The following is a 20,030-nucleotide window of genomic DNA, read 5'->3' as shown; positions in this document are numbered from 1 at the left end:
CTGCACTCTGCACTCTCTACTCTGCACTCTGCACTCTCTACTCTGCACTCTGCACTCTGCACTCTCTACTCTGCACTCACTACTCTGCACTCACTACTCTGCACTCACTACTCTGCACTCACTACTCTGCACTCACTACTCTGCACTCACTACTCTGCACTCACTACTCTGCACTCACTACTCTGCACTCACTACTCTGCACTCACTACTCTGCACTCACTACTCTGCACTCACTACTCACTACTCTGCACTCACTACTCACTACTCTGCACTCACTACTCACTACTCTGCACTCACTACTCTGCACTCACTACTCTGCACTCTGCACTCTGCACTCTGCACTCTCTACTCTGCACTCTCTACTCTGCACTCTGCACTCTCTACTCTGCACTCTGCACTCTCTACTCTGCACTCACTACTCACTACTCTGCACTCACTACTCTGCACTCACTACTCACTACTCTGCACTCACTACTCTGCACTCACTACTCTGCACTCACTACTCTGCACTCACTACTCTGCACTCACTACTCTGCACTCACTACTCTGCACTCACTACTCTGCACTCACTACTCTGCACTCACTACTCACTACTCTGCACTCACTACTCACTACTCTGCACTCACTACTCACTACTCTGCACTCACTACTCTGCACTCACTACTCTGCACTCACTACTCTGCACTCTGCACTCTGCACTCTGCACTCTCTACTCTGCACTCTCTACTCTGCACTCTGCACTCTCTACTCTGCACTCTGCACTCTCTACTCTGCACTCACTACTCACTACTCTGCACTCACTACTCTGCACTCACTACTCACTACTCTGCACTCACTACTCACTACTCTGCACTCACTACTCACTACTCTGCACTCACTACTCACTACTCTGCACTCACTACTCACTACTCTGCACTCACTACTCACTACTCTGCACTCACTACTCACTACTCTGCACTCACTACTCACTACTCTGCACTCACTGCACTCACTGCACTCACTACTCTGCACTCACTACTCTGCACTCACTACTCTGCACTCACTACTCTGCACTCACTACTCTGCATTCTCTACTCTGCACTCACTACTCTGCACTCACTACTCTGCACTCACTACTCTGCACTCACTACTCTGCACTCACTACTCTGCACTCACTACTCTGCACTCACTACTCTGCACTCACTACTCTGCACTCACTACTCTGCACTCACTACTCTGCACTCACTACTCTGCACTCACTACTCTGCACTCACTACTCTGCACTCACTACTCTGCACTCACTACTCTGCACTCACTACTCTGCACTCACTACTCTGCACTCACTACTCTGCATTCACTACTCACTACTCTGCACTCACTACTCACTACTCTGCACTCACTACTCTGCACTCACTACTCTGCACTCACTACTCTGCACTCACTACTCTGCACTCACTACTCTGCACTCACTACTCTGCACTCTGCACTCACTACTCACTACTCTGCACTCACTACTCACTACTCACTACTCTCCACTCACTACTCACTACTCTGCACTCACTACTCACTACTCTGCACTCACTACTCTGCACTCACTACTCTGCACTCACTACTCTGCACTCTGCACTCACTACTCTGCACTCACTACTCTGCACTCACTACTCTGCACTCACTACTCTGCACTCACTACTCACTACTCACTACTCTGCACTCACTACTCACTACTCACTACTCTGCACTCACTACTCACTACTCACTACTCACTACTCTGCACTCACTACTCTGCACTCACTACTCTGCACTCACTACTCTGCACTCACTACTCTGCACTCACTACTCTGCACTCACTACTCTGCACTCACTACTCTGCACTCACTACTCTGCACTCACTACTCTGCACTCACTACTCTGCACTCACTACTCTGCACTCACTACTCTGCACTCACTACTCTGCACTCACTACTCTGCACTCACTACTCACTACTCTGCACTCACTACTCACTACTCTGCACTCACTACTCACTACTCTGCACTCACTACTCTGCACTCACTACTCTGCACTCACTACTCTGCACTCACTACTCTGCACTCACTACTCTGCACTCTGCACTCACTACTCTGCACTCACTACTCTGCACTCACTACTCTGCACTCACTACTCTGCACTCACTACTCTGCACTCACTACTCTGCACTCACTACTCACTACTCACTACTCTGCACTCACTACTCACTACTCACTACTCTGCACTCACTACTCTGCACTCACTACTCTGCACTCACTACTCTGCACTCACTACTCTGCACTCACTACTCTGCACTCACTACTCTGCACTCACTACTCTGCACTCACTACTCTGCACTCACTACTCTGCACTCACTACTCACTACTCTGCACTCACTACTCTGCACTCTGCACTCACTACTCTGCACTCTGCACTCACTACTCTGCACTCTGCACTCACTACTCTGCACTCACTACTCTGCACTCACTACTCTGCACTCTGCACTCACTACTCTGCACTCACTACTCTGCACTCTGCACTCACTACTCTGCACTCTGCACTCACTACTCTGCACTCACTACTCTGCACTCTGCACTCACTACTCTGCACTCACTACTCTGCACTCTGCACTCACTACTCTGCACTCTGCACTCACTACTCTGCACTCTGCACTCACTACTCTGCACTCTGCACTCACTACTCTGCACTCTGCACTCACTACTCTGCACTCACTACTCTGCACTCACTACTCTGCACTCTGCACTCACTACTCTGCACTCACTACTCTGCACTCTGCACTCACTACTCTGCACTCACTGCTCACTACTCTGCACTCACTGCTCACTACTCTGCACTCACTGCTCTGCACTCACTGCTCACTACTCTGCACTCACTGCTCACTACTCTGCACTCACTGCTCACTACTCTGCACTCACTACTCACTACTCACTACTCTGCACTCACTACTCTGCACTCACTACTCACTACTCACTACTCACTACTCTGCACTCACTACTCTGCACTCACTACTCTGCACTCACTACTCTGCACTCACTACTCTGCACTCACTACTCTGCACTCACTACTCTGCACTCACTACTCTGCACTCACTACTCTGCACTCACTACTCTGCACTCACTACTCTGCATTCACTACTCACTACTCTGCACTCACTACTCACTACTCTGCACTCACTACTCTGCACTCACTACTCACTACTCTGCACTCACTACTCTGCACTCACTACTCTGCACTCACTACTCTGCACTCACTACTCTGCACTCACTACTCTGCACTCACTACTCTGCACTCACTACTCTGCACTCACTACTCTGCACTCACTACTCTGCACTCACTACTCTGCACTCACTACTCTGCACTCACTACTCTGCACTCTGCACTCACTACTCTGCACTCACTACTCTGCACTCTGCACTCACTACTCTGCACTCACTACTCTGCACTCACTACTCTGCACTCACTACTCTGCACTCACTACTCTGCACTCTGCACTCACTACTCTGCACTCTGCACTCACTACTCTGCACTCACTACTCTGCACTCACTACTCTGCACTCTGCACTCACTACTCTGCACTCTGCACTCACTACTCTGCACTCTGCAGTCACTACTCTGCACTCACTACTCTGCACTCTGCACTCACTACTCTGCACTCACTACTCTGCACTCTGCACTCACTACTCTGCACTCTGCACTCACTACTCTGCACTCTGCACTCACTACTCTGCACTCTGCACTCACTACTCTGCACTCACTACTCTGCACTCACTGCTCTGCACTCACTGCTCACTACTCTGCACTCACTACTCTGCACTCACTACTCTGCACTCACTACTCTGCACTCACTACTCTGCACTCACTACTCTGCACTCACTACTCTGCACTCACTACTCTGCACTCACTACTCTGCACTCACTACTCTGCACTCACTACTCTGCACTCACTACTCACTACTCTGCACTCACTACTCACTACTCTGCACTCACTACTCACTACTCTGCACTCACTACTCTGCACTCACTACTCACTACTCTGCACTCACTACTCACTACTCTGCACTCACTACTCGCTACTCTGCACTCGCTACTCTGCACTCACTACTCTGCACTCACTACTCTGCACTCACTACTCTGCACTCACTACTCTGCACTCACTACTCTGCACTCACTACTCTGCACTCACTACTCTGCACTCACTACTCTGCACTCACTACTCTGCACTCACTACTCTGCACTCACTACTCTGCACTCACTACTCTGCACTCACTACTCTGCACTCTGCACTCACTACTCTGCACTCACTACTCTGCACTCTGCACTCACTACTCTGCACTCACTACTCTGCACTCACTACTCTGCACTCACTACTCTGCACTCTGCACTCACTACTCTGCACTCTGCACTCTGCACTCACTACTCTGCACTCTGCACTCACTACTCTGCACTCTGCACTCTGCACTCACTACTCTGCACTCTGCACTCACTACTCTGCACTCTGCACTCACTACTCTGCACTCTGCACTCACTACTCTGCACTCTGCACTCACTACTCTGCACTCTGCACTCACTACTCTGCACTCTGCACTCACTACTCTGCACTCTGCACTCACTACTCTGCACTCTGCACTCACTACTCTGCACTCTGCACTCACTACTCTGCACTCACTACTCTGCACTCACTGCTCACTACTCTGCACTCACTACTCTGCACTCACTACTCTGCACTCACTACTCTGCACTCACTGCTCACTACTCTGCACTCACTACTCTGCACTCACTACTCTGCACTCACTACTCTGCACTCACTACTCTGCACTCACTACTCTGCACTCACTGCTCACTACTCTGCACTCACTACTCTGCACTCACTACTCTGCACTCACTACTCTGCACTCACTACTCTGCACTCACTACTCTGCACTCACTACTCTGCACTCACTACTCTGCACTCACTACTCTGCACTCACTACTCTGCACTCACTACTCACTACTCTGCACTCACTACTCACTACTCTGCACTCACTACTCACTACTCTGCACTCACTACTCACTACTCTGCACTCACTACTCGCTACTCTGCACTCACTACTCGCTACTCTGCACTCACTGCTCTGCACTCACTGCTCTGCACTCACTACGATGGTGGAGGCGACCACCTTACTGGAAGAAATTGTTAAACACTAATAACGGAGGAGTTGGTGCAACAAAAAGAAGTCCCATCTGCCGTAGTGTCTAAAAGTATATCCAACAGCAAATTGGCGGGAAATGGAGCAATGATGCTATAGCAAATATGTGTGCCTGTGCTGCATGGCATACTCTCTATCCTCCTGTGATTAGCATCAGGAACATAAACATTTTAGTTCCCCCTGTTATTGTGTTAGTAGCACAAATGGACTGCACGACTTGAGCGGTCTTTAGCGCCCCCTGTCGGGTGAAAGTGACTTCACCAAGTGCTCGGCTGTGACTGAAAACATTGTGAATCCAAAACCCTGCGACCTTTCTCTGACAGACCTGCTGTAAATGTCTTGTGGTCGTTGTTTGCTGTCACCCTCCCCAGACTCCAGTCTGCACTCGCCTCAGAACGAGAGCCCCCTGGGGCACGGCGAGGCATCCCTGCGCCGCTTTAATACTTAGCTTCTCTATCGGCATGGGAATCTCAGACACAAAGCACTTTCCCTCTCCCATTTCCGAAATAACAAATTTCCCCAGCATGCCGGCGCTTCTATCTATCTCTGTTGTGGTGTTTGTAAAATATACAGTCCACGCAGTGCAGGGAAGAGCAAACACATCATTATGCCTTCATGACAGAAAAGCCTGCTCTGCTCGAGTGTAAACTCATTTTTCTCCAGGTGACTTTTAAGTAGCCTTGCACTATTGTGTGGGGGCTTCAATCAATAATCTTTGTCAAAACAGAATATACTGCATTGTCATTCTGTCCCTTTTAAAACCAAGCCGCGGCCTGTGAAGGAGTAATGGCCGTCTGCTTCTGCCTCCTCTTAGTATCGAACTCTTAATAACAATAATGACAAGCATTACAGTCCCCGTTCCTTCCGCGCGTTCAGCTGAGCCCTGTGAATGCAGCGAGCGCGTTCGCGTGCTCGTTTCGAATCGCCTCCAAGGCGATGCGCGCGGCCAGGAATGTCTCCTTGAAAGGAGACACGGCCACAATAAGTTCTCGGCGGAGACGCGCTTCCGCGCGTTCAGCCGAGCCCTAAAAACACCACTCCAGCTTCCACTCCTCCTTGTAGAGCTGGGTGATGTATAGCTAATTCTAGCCTTTGAGTCGCTTTGATGGCAGCAAAATCAATCAGAACGTCAAAGTCTTTGGCCATCCTAGGCTGTTATGGCTGAGAGATGTGGCACGACATCTTGCCCCTCACCCACCACAAACCTGAGGACAGGAATGAAAGGAGCTCAAGCTATTAAATGAAGGGGCTAGTGTATCCGCCGTTTTCATTGATTCATTATTGATGTGTCAAGTGATTGTGAGCATACCTTTCAACAGACAGACCTTGTTTGGCAAATGTGTTGATGATAAGTTGCAGGACATAACATCTGCCATCAATACTACATTCTTTCTTTTATTCTTGATGTACAGGTGCAATTCTTCGGCTTCCTTTCATGGCAACAGTTGCTCCCAGGCCAACATAGTATATTTCACCCAGTACCTACATATTACACATATTACACGCCTGGATACATTCAAGGTTAGTTTTCCGACAGAGGCAAGCACAACAGTGAGTCATCAGGGAAAAGGAAGGATTCTGCTCAATCACACTCTCAAAATAAAAACAAGCCTAGCTTCTCCAAGAGATTTCTCTCCACTCACCCTCTCCCCACTCACCCTCTCCCCAACCCGATAACTGGAGTATACCAGGTTGGGGAAGAATTTTCATTTTTGCCCCTGCTAGGAGAAAGTTAACAATGGTTGGCTTGGAGCTGCAAATAGTACATTCTGTCCAAAGTCTAGAGTTCATAACAGAACAAGGATGTGCATTTGCGAGAGCTACAATGGAAAGTTATTCTCTTCCAGAAAGGAAAAAATAGAAAAAAGAAAAAGTGCTGAATTCACAAATGTAGGAAAGTGCCACTTTTTGCCTGGTATCTTGTGCAAATTTGACAGAAGTTCACTGGGTTCCTACCAGTGCCAAATCTCTTTCCCTAAAACTGTACAATTGTTCCTCAATTGGCAATACCTTTAGTACCCCCTAGAAGTCCCTAGAAAATGGTAACCCTGGTACCTAGGACATGGGGTACTAAAGAGGGTCCATAAGGGCTGCACCATGTATTGTGCCACCCTAAGAGACCCCTCAGCACCAACATGCAAACTGCTTTTGCAGGCTGCATGCCAAGGTGCAGAGAAAAGTGAAGACCCAACATGACACACATCCTGTGTGCCATGCCTACAGACACTGCATTGCAGTGTAGGTAAGTCATGCCTACAGCAGGCCTTAAATCCCTATGGCAGGGTGCACATACTATGAGTGGACATATCTGCATGAGCAAATATGCCCTGTGATGTCTAAGTCAATTCTTAGATACAAGTAAACGGAGAAGCCATTTTGAGTACATGTGCTGGGCACTGGTAAACATTAGGTTCGAGGCATGTGGGCTGCTAAATTCATATCTTTTGCATTAGATCGCCGCCTAGTGTTGGGTCCGGATGATCGCACATTGTTGTCCTGGAAGAGTCTTCGAAGTATCCTGAGATAGGTGGCTCCTCCCCTGGACTACAGTGCGCATGGGCATCGGCTCCATCCCCAGATTGTTTTTTTCCGCCATTGGGTTCGGATGCGGTCTCGACGTCTGTCGGAACCGAGAAAAACTAGCTTTTTACGGGCCAAAAGGCCTTATATTCCTTACGTCGGTATTGTTTGCGCACAGTCTCGAGTTCTTCCGTCTCTTTGAGTCGGAATCAGCGGAGTCGTTTCACTCTTCGGACATCGAGGCCTTCTCATCGCGACACGACCGCAACTTTTCGGCATGGAGCGGAGTCAGTTTAAAAACTGTCCGCTCTGTGGGTCCAAATACCCACATATCGACGTGCACCCGGTCTGTAACAAATGCCTTTCACCAGACCATAACGAAGACAACTGCAGGGCCTGCGCCAGATTCAGGTCAAAGAAGACACTCAAGCTTCGGCGCGCAGTGCGCCTCGAGGCCAGACAAGCGGCCCCGGATCCAGAAAACATCTTCGGCGACCAAGAAGAGGAGGACCAGAGCCATCATCTTCAAATCTCCCCGCCCGAGACGGAAGTCGAGGCAGATCCGGTAGACGACGACTGAGTCGTGGGTCAAGACCTTGAATACGTCGACGAGGTAGGGGACGTCGAAGAGGTTTATGGGGCCGCGGAAGATAGCTCAGGGGATGAGCTATGCCCCGAAGGTTACGAGGATCAGGCTCGGGTCACGGGATCGCCAGTCGGCCTTACCCACGACCCCGTACCGCAAGCCACGGCCCCGCCTTCAGGCCCGGCCACGGACATACTTGCAGCGCACGCCGTATCGAAACCGAAACTGAAACCTACGGTATCGACTACACCTAAAATGGCCGACCCTAAATCGAAACCGAAACTTATGCATTCGAGCGTCCCTAAGATGGCGGCCGTCCATCCAAAAACACCTAAACCCGCTGCTTCATCGACTCCGTCGGCCACCGGTCCACAGAAGTCGAAGAAATCTGTCGATTCCGCAGTGTCGAAATCGGCGCCAGAGGAGGGTTCCTCTAAAACGGGAGTTCGGCACGGGTTGGCCGCTGCGACGCCGTCAAAGCCCGCCAAAGCCAGCGACACGGCTCCGGTTCCGACTGGGACTTCGTTAGTCGGACGCGTGGTGGAGACGGAGCCAGCGAAATCACACGGATCGAAAGCTGGAACATCTACGCATCGGTCCAAGGACTCTGGGTCGGCGGCTGCGGCATCATCGTCCAAGACTCAGAAGGGCCAACAGGACGTCGGATCCGAGGGCAAGGTCAAGACCTCCTCGTCGGCGCCAAAGGCCGCTGCAAGTGACGCGTCCCTCGTCGCCTCTTCCCTACAGAGAATCAGGGAGAAGGCCTCTGCTACGTCGGCTCCGATGCCGTCGCCACAGAAGCCGGTGGACATTCCGGCAAAGCCTTCGAGTAAACTTCTCTTCCTTCTGCCGCCAAAAGAGGCGCCGAAGGCCTTTTCAACAAAAACGACGCCAAAGAAGTCGGATTCTTCAACGTCTGGAGCACTTTCAGGTCGACTACTCGAATCAGAGGAGGATTCTGAGCGTTTTATCGACGCAGACACGGGCAAATTGACCCTTTACAAGAGGAGGATCACTTCACAGCCAGTGGACTCCTATGTTATCCCCCTGAAGAAGAAAAGGCTTACTCAGGACGCTTCAACACTGATGGAACCTATCCAGCCTCCTCCTAGAAGGAGCCCAACTCCTTCCCCAGAACACTCTGAGGGTGAGGGATATGGTGAAGATGACCAATACACTTTCCCCATCAATGAACCTGATGCACAGCAAGATTCATATGATGACATAGGGGACCAAGGCACCCAAAATGTGGGGCAAGACCCACAGCCTTTCACTGCACGTGCATCCCCAACAGAAGATTCTGCAGGTTTTCATGCACTCATTGAAAGGGCAGCTGCTAATCATGATGTGGACATGCATGCTGACCCAGTAGAAGAAGACTTTCTATTTGACACTTTTTCAGTCTCTGAAAGGACAGTAAAGACACTGCCCATGCTCAAAGGGGTCCTCAAGCATGCTGCGGACATCTTTAAAGAACCTACCAGGGCGAGGGTGGTCAATCCAAGCATCGAAAAAAAGTACAGACCAGCACCTGCAGACCCTGCATACATTCGGGGACAGTTGCCGCTTGACTCCCTTGTGGTCGCAAATGCCCGTAAAAGGGCGAGCTCCCAAACAACGGGTGAAGCTCCTCCCCCGGATAAGGAGTCAAAAGTCCTAGAGGCAGGAGGCAAAAGAGTAGCTGCACAGGCTGCCAATTTTTGGCGTATTGCGAATACACAGGCACTCTTGGCACGTTATGATAGGGCGCATTACGACACCCTAGAGCACGTTTTAGAACACCTGCCTCCGCAGTTTCAAGAGGGCACCAAACTGCTTATAGAAGAGGGAAAACTGATCTCCAACGCAGCCATAAAGTGTGCACTTGATGCCGCAGACACAGCAGCTAGGGCTATTAACACTAGCGTCATGCTGAGACGGCAGGCGTGGCTCCGCATATCGGGGTTTAAACCAGACATTCAAACAACCATACTTAATCAGCCCGGCAATCCTGATAGACTGTTTGGTCCAGATGTTGACACCACCTTGGAAAAGATTAAGAAAGACAACGAAACTGCTAAGTCTATGGGGGCCCTACAATCACAACAGTTCCGTGGCAACAATTTTCGTCGCTCAGGTGCACGTGGAGTCACCAGAGGACAAATGGGTCAACAATCACAATTCTCTAGAGGTGGAGCACAATCCTCGTACCCCAAGCAGAACAAAGGGGGTTACCGAGGAAACAGCACCAGAGGACGTGGCAGAGGAAACAACAACTCCCGCTCCTCTGCCCCAAGCAAACAGTGACTCTCTGTCACTGCCCCCCGACCACTTAACACCTGTTGGGGGGAGACTACAGCAGTTCCTGCCCGTCTGGAGAAACATCACCACAGACAGGTGGGTGCGACAACTTGTCCAGTACGGTTATTGTCTAGAGTTAAAATCCACTCCACCCAACATTCCACCAAGGCAACGGCCTATGTCCGCAGAGCATTTGCACTTATTGCAGCAGGAGGTAGTGGTGATGCTGCAAAAAGGCGCAATCGAGCTCGTGCCGGTGGAGGAGGAGGGCACAGGGGTATATTCCCTGTACTTCCTTATTCCAAAGAAGGACGGATCTCTCAGACCCATTCTGGATCTGCGTCCCCTCAACCTGTTTATACTTTCAGAACATTTCCATATGCTTACACTGCAACAGATTCTTCCCTTGTTAAACCAAGGGGACTTCTTAGCAACCTTGGACCTCAAGGATGCTTATTTCCACATTCCACTACACCCATCCCACAGGAAATACCTCAGATTCACTATCCAAGGCAACCATTATCAGTTCAAGGTCCTACCCTTCGGAGTGACCACAGCCCCAAGGGTGTTTACCAAGTGTCTGGCGACAGTGGCGGCGCACCTCAGGAGGCAGAACATCCATGTCTACCCCTACCTAGACGACTGGCTCGTTCAAGCCAAGTCGGAACAACAGTGCGCCGCGGACATGTCGACTACCATTCACCTCCTTCACGATCTGGGCTTCTCGTTGAACTACCCAAAGTCGCATCTTCAGCCGGCGCATGTCCGGCAGTTTCTAGGTGCGACAATCAATACCCTGACGGCCATGGCCCAGCCAAACCAAGCCAGGATAGACAGCATGCAGTCGCTAATCCAAAAGTTCAGACCGCAACACTCGCTTCCAGCGAGAGTGTTCATGCAGTTGATTGGCATGATGGCCTCCTGCATCTTCATAGTCCCTCACGCACGTCTACATATGCGTCCGCTCCAGGAGTGCTTAGCGAATCAGTGGACGCAGGCTCAGGGACAATTAACAGACCTAGTGTTGGTTACCAGTCGGGCATACGACTCTCTGCATTGGTGGACTCCACACAACCTTTGCAAGGGCCGACTGTTCCAGGAGCCAGTGCCACAGATTATCCTGACAACGGACGCATCTCTCCAGGGATGGGGAGCTCATCTGCTCACTTACACGGTGCAGGGACTATGGACGACGCAGCAACAGAAGATGCACATCAACTATCTGGAACTGATGGCAATCTTCATGGCGCTCAAGTCCTTCCTTGTACATCTGTGCAACAAGGTAGTGTTAGTCCGGACGGACAACATGACCGCGATGTACTACATTCAAAAGCAGGGGGGCACCCACTCGCCACAGCTGTCTCATCTGGCTCAGGGCATGTGGAAGTGGGCCATTCAGAGGAACATTTTCCTCATGGCAGAACACCTCCCGGGCAAGGACAATCAGATGGCGGATCTGCTCAGCAGATACAGCCATCAAATGCACGAGTGGGAGTTACACCTGTCTGTACTCCACCCGTACTTCCAGCAGTGGGGTCATCCGGAGATAGACCTGTTTGCCACAAACGAAAACGCAAAATGCCAACACTTTGCCGCCAGGTTCCCTCACCCACAGTCGCAGGGGAATGCGATATGGATGAACTGGTCAGGCAGATTTGCGTACGCTTTTCCGCCAGCCCCTCTGATACCGCTGGTGGCAAGAAAGCTAAGGCAGCACTCGATGACTCTCATCCTGGTTGCTCCAACGTGGGCGCGCCAAGCATGGTACACCACGTTCCTCGAACTCTCAGTGGTGCCGCATCAAAGGCTGCGCCTCACGCCCAGACTTTTGACGCAGAACCATGGAGACATTCAGCATCCAGATCCGCAACAGCTCAACCTGGCGATCTGGCTCCTGAAGTCCTAGAGTTTGGATACCTTCACCTACCTCCAGAATGCATGGACATCATCAAGGAGGCACGAAAGCCTACTACCAGAGCATGCTATGCTGCAAAATGGAAGCGTTTTGTCATTTACTGTACAGCCAATAACATCAACCCGCTAGATGCATCTATCCCTAACATCATTTGCTATCTGTTACATCTTTACAAGTGCAATCTGGCGTACACTTCTATTCGGATACATCTATCCGCCATAGCAGCTTATCTTCAGAATAGGCAGCATCTCTCTGTCTTCAGGGTGCCTGCCATTAAAGCTTTCCTTGAAGGCCTGAAACAAGTCATTCCCCCAAGAACACCGCCAGCTCCGGTGTGGAACCTCAATGTGGTCCTCACCAGACTGATGGGACCACCTTTTGAGCCACTGCACTCGTGTGAACTCCAGTTCCTAACGTGGAAAGTAGCTTTCCTAATAGCTATTACGTCACTGAGGCGGGTTAGTGAGCTACAAGCGCTCACAATCCAAGAGCCATTCATTCAGATTCATCCAAATAGGGTGGTACTACGTACTAACCCAAAATTCCTTCCGAAGGTGGTGTCACAGTTTCATCTCAACCAAACTATTGACTTGCCGGCATTCTTCCAAAACCCACAAACGGTGGCGGAAAGAATGCTTCATACTTTAGATGTCAAGAGGGCGTTGATGTACTACATTGACAGGACACAACACTTTAGGAAAACAAAACAGCTTTTTGTTGCCTTCGCGCCACAGCACAAGGGCAACCCTATTTCCAAAGCAGGAATAGCCAGGTGGATTGTTAAGTGCATCCAAATATGTTATCAAAAGGCAAAACGTACCTTGACAATACCCCCAAGGGCGCACTCCACACGAAAATTGGGGGCATCTATGGCTTTCCTGGGGAACATTCCTTTAGAAGATATTTGCAGAGCAGCCACGTGGGTTACTCCACATACCTTTACAAAACACTACTGTGTTGATGTACATTCCAAGCAGCAAGCAGCTGTAGGACAGGCTGTTCTCAAAACACTTTTTCAGGTTTCTGCAGCTGGCACAGGCAACCGCCGCTAATGGAGAGACTGCTATTTATTCTATGCAAAAGATATGAATTTAGCAGCCCACATGCCTCGAACTGAATATGCTACTTACCAGTATGCATCTGTTCTTGGCATGTAGGGCTGCTAACATTCATATCGCCCACCCTCCTCCCCGGTGCCTGTCGCAGCTGCAGACATACTCTTGTATTCAATCATTAGCATGGACATCCTTTACACTTTACACTCCATCTCTGCCACAATGGCTAAAAACAATCTGGGGATGGAGCCGATGCCCATGCGCACTGTAGTCCAGGGGAGGAGCCACCTATCTCAGGATACTTCGAAGACTCTTCCAGGACAACAATGTGCGATCATCCGGACCCAACACTAGGCGGCGATCTAATGCAAAAGATATGAATGTTAGCAGCCCTACATGCCAAGAACAGATGCATACTGGTAAGTAGCATATTCATTCCCCAGCTACATGATGGCTCCACCGAAACTAGAGATGTTTGGTGTCAAACATCTCTTATTAATAAACCCACACAGGTGCAAGTGATGGATTGATTAATACATGCACCAAGAGGGCACCTTAGAGGTGCCTCCTTAAAACCTACCAACTACTTTTGTTCTGGCTGACTGGTGTAGATGAATCTGCCACCACAGACAGATTTCTGACCCCCTGCACTTAAGAGCCCATGCTCTCGGAGGTCTGAAACAATGCCTGCTCCTGCCGGAGGTGTTATCCATCTTGCTTAGAGGAGGTGATAAGTAATCAGCATATCAAGGTAGACGGCTTCAGAGGCCTCTGCCTCCTTTGATACGCTACCAAAGGTTTCCCCAGACTGGGAAATGCCTCCCCCAGACCCATTTGGTACCAGGACAGGCAGGAGCATTTGCTAGTCAGGAGGCGTATCCCCCTCTCAGACTAATACCACCCTTAAGATGGGCTATCTGAAATGGACTCAACTTTTACAATTCCGCTATCTTAGTTTGGCGGAATTAGGCTGTCTGGGTCACGGTTATGCCCACTTCCCAAAGGAAGTGGTCCTATAGAGGGTGTAGACACCCTAAAGGTAAGAAGCCCATTGACTACTACTTGTCACTCCCTGTAATGCCCCTAAATCGAGTATTTAGGTGGGATCCCTGACACCAGCAGCTCAGATTTGAGGATCAAGAAGAGAAGGACACCGAGGGCTGCAAGAACTGAAGGCTGCTGTGGACTTTTAACGCCAAACCCTGCCTGCCTCACTAAGCCTCGACAGTTGCGACCCAACGACTCGTCCTGCAGCTGAACACCTGCCAAGAACTTAGGTGGGCTGCCAGCACTTTGTAAATTGCCAGCAAATCTCTCATGGAGTAGAGGAGCTACTCCCCTGCAGTCCACAGACACTGAAACGCATAGTCCGGTCTACTGAGTTCCCCCGTTAGACTGACTCATCAGCTCCCCAGAAAGAGGACCCTGTGCTCCTGAAGGTCAGATTTGGCCCCCTTCCAAATGAGGACACCAGCACCAATGGGAGCCGCACAGGAACAAGCAAAGACCGTGAGAGTCCAGTCGAGACTCCAACATCTCCAAGTCAAAAGCAGCTGTCGGAGGGGATGTCCGCATCGCAGACAACCACTTCCAGAGTGTCCCAGCATGTCCTGATTTTTGCGCCTTCAACCAGCGAGACAAAAGACCGCAAGGCTCCAGGACACACAGAGCCCAGCCAACCTTTCTACTCTGCCCCCGAGACCCGGGTACCGATGATCCGGCTGTGCCTTGTGACCCAAGCCTCCTTTGGGAGCTCCTGGACTTTTCCCCAAGTCCCCCCTCGACATTATGGCGAATTAGAATCACTAATGAGGCACCTCCCTGATAAATAGAAGGATAGAGCAAATGAGCTCATCCAAGAGGGAAAAAATATTACAACCACCTCTATTCGGTGTGCACTTGATGCAGCAGATACTGCCTCTAGGGCAGTTAACACCAGCATTTTATTACGTAGACACGCCTGGCTACGCATATCAGGGTTCAAGCCTGAAGTACAAAGTGCCATTCTTAATCAACCCTTTGATGAGCAACACCTATTCGGACCTAACATAGATGTATCACTTGAAAAAATGAAAAAGCTTACAGATACCGCGAAATCTATGGGAGTCGCAGGCTCGCAGACTTTCATTTCGACGCTCATCCTATCGAGGTGCCACCAGGGGATACTCTTCAGACACACCTTCTACCTCATACAAAGCCCCTACACAGTCCACTTACAGCAAGGGCTACCAAAGGGGTGGGTACAGGGGTAACAATAACAAAGGCAGAGGTAAAAATAACAATTCCCGCTCTGCCTCTGCCCAATGACTACCTTCCCCATTCCCCGTACCATTCCACTCCTGTCGGGGGAACACTTCAACAATACCTGCCAGCCTGGGAAAACATCACATCAGACAGGTGGGTGCTCCAAATAATTCAATCAGGTTACTGTCTAGAACTAACATCCACCCCCCCAAACATACCACCCAAGCAGCGTCCAATGTCCCAAGCACATTGAACACAGCTCAGACAGGAGATAATATCCCTCCTGCAGAAAAATGCAATAGAAATAGTTCCAGAGCATCAGAAAAACAAAGGAGTATACTCCCTATATTTCCTAGTACCAAAGAAGGATGGATCTCTAAGACCCATCCTAGACCTCAGACCTCTAAACATTTACATACAGTCGGATCATTTTCACATGGTCACACTCCAACAAGTCCTTCCACTTCTGGTACTAAACGACTTCCTTGTCACCTTAGATCTCAAGGACGCCTACTTCCATATTTCCATCCACTCAGCGCACAGAAAATATCTCGAATTTGTGCTAGATGGACAGCACTACCATTTCAAAGTGCTCCCATTCGGAGTCACAACAGCGCCAAGGGTGTTTACAAAATGCCTAGCAGTAGTAGCAGCACACTTAAGAAGACAACATATTCATGTCTTCCTATATCTAGACGACTGGCTCATAAAAGCCAGCACATACAGCCAGTGTGTACAACACACTCATGCTACTATTCAACTGCTTCACGACTTGGGATTCACAGTAAATCACAGCATCTGCAACCCTCGTAAATACAGCAGTATCTCGGCGCTACAATAAACACCCAACTATCACTAGCTTATCCCTCTCCAGCCAGGATAACAAGTGTACAAACTCTCCTAACAAAATGCAAACCGCAACACTCGCTACCAGCTCGAGTGTTCATGCAGCTCTTAGGAATGATGGCATCTTGCATATTTGTAGTACCTCACGCAAGACTGCAAATGCGTCCACTTCAAGAGTGCCTAGCATGCCAATGGAACCAGGCTCCAGGTCAACTAACAGACCTAGTGTTGGTAGACGGTCGGACTCATCGTTCTCTGCAATGGTGGAACACCAAAAACCTTTCCAAAGGGCGACCGTTTCTAGAGCCAGTTCCTCAAATAGTCATGACAGCGGACGCATCGCTCTCCGGCTGGGGAGCTCACCTACTGCATCACACCATGCAAGGCAGGTGGACACCGCAACAAAGGTTACTCCACATCAACCACTTAGAGTTACTAGCTGTATTTCTAGCCCTAAAAGCATTCCAAATGCAAGTGTCAGGCAAAGCTGTCTTAGTCCGCACAGACAATATGACAGCTATGTACTACATAAACAAACCAGGGGGAACACACTCTCCGCAGCTCTCTGTTACCACAGCAGATATGGAGATGGGTTATACCACTAAAGATCTTCCTCTTAGCCTAACACGTCCCAGAAGTATAAAACACTATGCTAAGTCGACAAACACAGCAGATCCACGAATGGGAACTTCATCTGCAAGTTCTTCATCCGTTCTTTCAAATGTGGGGACAACCTCAAATAGACCTCTTCGCCACCCACGAAAACGCAAAATGCCCAAACTTTGCCGCCAGATACCCACACCCATTGTCCAAAGGCAATGCAATATGGATGAACTGGTCAAAACTATTTGCGTACGCTTTTCCTCCTCTCCCACTACTTCCGTTAGTGGTAGGCAAACTACAGCAACATTCCCTGACGCTCATTCTAGTCGCTCCAACTTGGGCCAGACAATCGTGGTCACCACGCTGTTGCAGATGTCTGTAGTACCACACCAAAAACTAAACCTATCTCCACGCCTATTAACACAGAACCATGGAGAGATCAGACACCCGGACCCAGCTCAGCTCAACCTAGCGATCTGGCTCCTGAGGTCATAGAGTTTGGTTACCTCAACCTTCCTCCAGAATGTATGAACGTTATCAAAGAAGCTAGACGTAACACAACTAGAGCATGTTATGCTTCTAATTGGAAACGGTTTGTCATATACTGCCAAAACAACCAAATAAACCCTTTAGACGTGTCTATTCAACACATCATAGGATATCTATTACACCTTCAAAAGTGTAACTTAACCTAAACATCTATCAGACTACACCTCGCTGCCTTTGCAGCATACTTACAAATTAGACAACATCTATCTCTTTTTAGAGTACCAGCTATAAAAGCTTTCATGGAAGGACTTAAAAGGATTATTCCTCCCAGAACGCCACCTGCACCAGTGTGGAACTTAAACATTGTTCTCACAAGATTAATGGGACCCCCCTTTGAACCATTACATAAATGTGAATTGCAATTCCTAACCTGGAAAGTAGCTTTCCTAGTAGCTATTACTTCTCTCAGAAGGTTAGTGAACTACAAGCATTTACCATTCAAGAACCCTTTCTGCAAATGCATCATAACAAAGTGGTTCTTCGTACTAATCCTAAATTCCTTCCTAAAGTCATTTTGCCATTCCATCTAAATCAATCAGTTGAGCTGCCCGTATTTTTCTCGCAGCCACAAACCGTCGCAGAAAGAGCTCTACACACCTTAGACGTCAAAAGAGCATTTCTGTACTATATCGAAAGGACACAAACTTTTCGTAAAACAAAACAACTTTTTGTGTCTTTTTCACCGCCACATAAAGGCAACCCCCTATCAAAATCAGGGATCGCTATATGGATTGTTAAATGCATACAAATATGCTACTACAAAGCCGAACGTACATTAACAATTCCTCCAAAAGCCCATTCTACAAGGAAAATAGGGGCTTCAATGGCATTCTTAGAGAACATTCCCCTAGAAGATATATGCATAGCAGCTACATGGCTTACAAAGCACACATTCACAAAGCATTACTGTGTAGATGTGCAAACTAAACAACAAGCCACTGTGGGCCAGGCTGCACTAAAAACACTGTTTCAAACAACTCCAACAGATACTGGTGGTCGCGCTAGGTGTGGGTACTGCTATACAATCTATTCATAGTGTGCAATCTGCAGCTCATATGCCTCGAACGGAAAATGCTACTTATCAGTATGCATCTGTTCTTGGCATGTAGAGCTGCAGAGTTACACACGCCCACCCGCCTCCCCGGCTCCCTTTATCTGTTCCAGTATTATCTTAATTAGATACAAATAACATGGACATCACTACCTCTTGTACAGCTCCAACACTTCCTAATGGCGAAAAACAATCTGGGGATGGAGCCGATGCCCATGCGCAGTATCATTCAAAGGAGTCACCTATCCTGTGACTTCCAAAGACTTTTCTACAACAAAACAAACTGCAAACATCCGGGCCCAACATAGTGTGTAACTCTGCAGCTCTACATGCCAAGAACAGATGCATACTGGTAAGTAGCATTTTCCTTTCTCCCATAGGAAAGCATTGTGCAGAAATACTCATTTAAGTTAACATTTTACTTGCCTATCTAAAATTAATATTTTTAAAACTACTTACGTGATAGAAAGTTCTTGGTGTCAAAATGTATATAAATATACAACTTATTTCTCTAAATTGGCCTCGGATTGATTCTTGGGTGTCTCTCATTTATTGCCTCTGTGTCCACATCTGAAGCACATGAACTAGAGGGGGAACACCTTTTGGATGTGGAAAGGCGTATAACACAGCAATAATTTAGAATAAAAGTCCATTCTTATATAATTTGTACCCCTGATTGCTTTATGGACCACATGAATATACCGGCCCAAAGTGTGCTAATCGATCTTGCAACCTGTGAAGGATTCGATCTTTGTTAAAGCAGCAGGGACTGCTGTTTTGTGTAGTTGCTGCTGAAGCATGCGCTCCCAGTTGCCAATTCCTGTCAAACCACTGATGTAACAAGTGTGACTGATACTAGACGCTTACGAGTTAATCAGTTGCATATTCCTTCTATAATGGTCAATTTGGAGGTAGAAAAAGATTAATTGGGAGAGAATCGCTGAATTACCGGGTAACAACTGATCCCAGGAATCACTGTCCCAACTAACAAGTCACTAAATCTAAAAAAGTCCACCTTTCTCAACCACTTATGACTCCCAACTCCTCCTGTTTACCTAACAGGGCACAATCCCTTGTAGATATGAGGATGAAATTGAGGGAAGTGGAACTCCTCTTTAAGTTTGGTGTACCTAAAGTTTAGAATGTGTGGGAACTCGTATCTAGTGTGCTACGGCAGTTTGGGGATTTTTAG

General features: G+C 48.8%; 1 protein-coding gene across 2 annotated transcripts in view; it reads left to right on the top strand.

Annotated features, from left to right (window-relative positions):
* The window catches only part of TPP2 (tripeptidyl peptidase 2), a 596,335-nt gene that overhangs the window by 227,355 nt on the left and 348,950 nt on the right, over positions 1-20,030 (top strand). The window lies entirely within an intron of this gene.

Source organism: Lissotriton helveticus, chromosome 8, assembly GCF_964261635.1.
Source record: "Lissotriton helveticus chromosome 8, aLisHel1.1, whole genome shotgun sequence".
In the NCBI taxonomy this organism is placed as follows: domain Eukaryota; kingdom Metazoa; phylum Chordata; class Amphibia; order Caudata; family Salamandridae; genus Lissotriton; species Lissotriton helveticus.
This window is presented reverse-complemented; position numbering and strand designations above follow the sequence as displayed.